The sequence below is a fragment of the Rhincodon typus genome, chromosome 2, assembly GCF_021869965.1.
Source record: "Rhincodon typus isolate 14 chromosome 2, sRhiTyp1.1, whole genome shotgun sequence".
NCBI lineage: Eukaryota > Metazoa > Chordata > Chondrichthyes > Orectolobiformes > Rhincodontidae > Rhincodon > Rhincodon typus.
The window spans coordinates 59,191,360-59,194,700 of record NC_063333.1 but is presented as its reverse complement, the minus strand read 5'-3'; positions in this window follow the sequence as shown (position 1 = coordinate 59,194,700).

The window sequence follows — 3,341 nt, the reverse complement described above, 5'->3', positions numbered from 1 at the left end:
GTTAGGCTACTTACAATAAAAGGCAATGATGTTGGAGGTAGTATATCAGTGCGGATAGAGAATTGGCTAACAAATAGGAGATGGAGATTTGAGTTAAAGGCGGCATTTTCAGGATGACAACCTGTAACTAATGGAGTGGCACAGGGATCAGATCTGGGGCCATAATAGTTTACAATATATTAATTTAAAAAGGTAAAGTCACCATAATCTTACCAGACCACAGAACTGCCTCTCAGAGAGAGATGACTGGTGGCAGTTTAACCAGAGGGTCATCACACCTAAGGTGAGACCAGAAGTTGAGAAGGACAGTCTTTTGTGGTAACCTCAGCCGGTTACTGGGAATTGAACCCACACTGTTAGCATCACTCTGCATCACAAACCAACCGTCTAGCAAAGTAAACCAAGGACTTGGTGAGGAATATGAATGAACTATAGCCGAGTTTTTAAGATGATACAGAATTAGGTGAGAAAGCAAGAAATGAGTATGGTACATATGCTTCAGAATGTTACAATCCCAGCCAAATGTTATCACTGGACAAGTCAGAACTCATACAGGAACCTGACTTGACAGATCATTTTTCGATTTGGTTTGATTTTAACAAGGTAGTAGCTTACTCAAATATAAGCATTTCAGTGGTGCAGATTTTACTTTACCAATAAGAATGGAAGTTTATTAATGAAAACATGAAAATAGAATAAATCAAACCATCTGCTCACAATATAAATTCAAAATTTTTAAACACAGTACAAGTCTAATCCCTACACAAGCCTTTATAAATTGAAAGGCAGTGGAACAGCATTTGTATAGAGCCCAAAACACCACTCATACAATGTTCACACCAAAGTCCATGTGTCCATCACCTTGGTAGGTTTAAGCAACTTGTGACTTCATCTTTAGACTCGAACTGCAGATAGCTATTGGAAGAAACTATGATAACCTGCTTAAACGCATACAGCTTTAATGTAACCTTGTCAGGGTTTTACCCTAACACTTCCAGGCAGGGACTAACTGACTGTTCATGAAACTATATATACCATTCCATTCTCAGGACCATTGCACGATACAGCAATCCTTTACAAAGGACTAAGACTGCTCTAAACAAAAAGAAAAAAAAACCAAGAAACATCCTCTTTCTAAACTGCTAGCTTAAAAAAATACCCTTCTGATGTTTTAAACTTGTGTTTCTTGTTTAGTCTATGTACAGCATAGATTACATCACACAAGAGATATAGACAGGAAAATGTAATGTTGTACATTTTTGTCGTAAATGGCTTTTTATACATATATAGAGAGCAAGAGGGTAGCCATGGAGAGGGTTGGCCCACTCAAGGACAGGGAAGGGAACTTATGCGTTGAGCCAGAGGAAATGGGGAAGGTATTGAACGAGTACTTTGCATCAGTATTCACCATAGAGAAGGACTTGGTGGATAATGAGTCTGGGGAAGGGTGTGCAGATAGTTTGGGTCATGTTGAGATCAAAAGGGAGGAGGTATTGGGGGTCTTGAAAAACATTAAGGTAGACAAGTCCCCAGGGCCAGATGGGATATACCCCAGAATACTGAGAGAGGCAAGGGAGGAAGTTGCTGAGGCCTTGAAGGAAATCTTTATCCTCACTGGCTACAGGGTAGGTCCCAGAGGATTGGAGAATAGCCAATGTTGTTCCTTTGTTTAAGAAGGGTGGCATGGATAATCCAGCTAATTACAAGCCAGTGAGCTTTATATCAGTGGTAGGGAAATTATTGGAGTGGATTTTTCGAGACAGGATTTACTCCCATTTAGAAACACGTGGGCATATTAGCAAGAAGCAACATGGTTTTGTGAAGGGGAGTTCGTGTCTCACTAACTTGGTTGAGTTTTTTGAGGAAGTGACGAAGATGATCGATATGGGTAGGGCAGTGGATGTGGTCTACATGGACTTCAATAAGGCCTTGGACAAGGCCCCTCATGGCAGGCTGACACAGAAGGTAAAGTCGCATGGGATCAGAGGTGAGCTTGCAAGATGGATTAAAAACTGGCGTGGTCATAGAAGACAGAGGGTAATAGTGGAAGGGTGCGTTTCTGAATGGAGGGCTGTGACTAGTGGTGTTCCTCAGAGATCAGTGTTGGGACCTTTGCTGTTTGTAATATATATATATAAATGATTTGGAGGGAAATGTAACTGGTTTGATTAGTAAGTTTGTGAATGCACATAGTTTGTGGAATTGCGGATAGCGATGAGGACCGTCAAAGAATACAGCAGGATATAGATCAGTTGGTGACTCGGGCAGAGAGATGGCAGATGGAGTTTAATCCAGAAAAATGTGACGTAATGTATTTCAGAAGGTCTAATCTACATGGAAAATATACAGTAAATGGCAGAACCCTTAAGAGTACTGATAGGAAGAGGGATCTGGGTGTACAGGTACACAGGTCACTGAGAAAGTAGCAATGCGGGTGAAGAAGGTAGACAACAAGGCATATGGCATGTTTGCCTTCACTGGCTGGGGCATTGAGCTTAAAAATTGGCAAGTAACGTTGCAGCTTTATAGAACCTTGGTTAGGCCACATTTGGAATATTGTGTTCAATTCTGGTCGCCACACTACCAGAAGGATGTGGTGGCTTTGGCCAGGGTACAGAAAAGATTTACCAGGTCATTGCCTGGTATGGAGGGCATTTGCTATGAGGAGAGGTTGGAGAAACTTGGGTTGTTCTCATTGGAACGACGGAGATTGAGGGGCGACCTGGTAGAGGGCTACAAGATTATGAAAGGCATGGACAGAGTGGACAGTCAGAAGCTTTTTCCCAGGATGGAAGAGTCATTTACTAGGGGGCATAGGTTTAAGGTGCGAGAGACAAGGTTTAAAGGTGATGTACGAGGCAAGTTTTTTTTTAACACAGATAGTGGTGGGTGCCTGGAACTCGCTGCCGAGGGAGGTAGTGAAGCAGATACTATAACGACTTTTAAAGGGAGTCTTGACAAATACATAAAAAGGATGGGAATAGAGAGATATGGTCCCTGGAAGGTTAGGGGATTTTAGTTGTGATAAACGGCATGTTGGTGCAGCTTTGGAGGGCTGAAGGGCCTGATCCTGTGCTGTAATTTTATTTTTTTTTTGTACTTTGTTCTATTTTGGCAGGAAAATTACAGGAGTTGAGTAGAAAAAAACTACAGAAAAGCTACAGCAGGAAGGGGTTTAGGAGTCCTTGTTTATTAAACACAAAAAACAAGTATACAAGTTCAGCGGTATTGCAATGGCAAATGCAAGGTTGGCCTTTATTCAAAAAGGGAATGGATTATAAAAACAAGGAGGTCTTGCTAAAAATATACAAAGGTACAAGTTAGACCAGAACTGGAACACT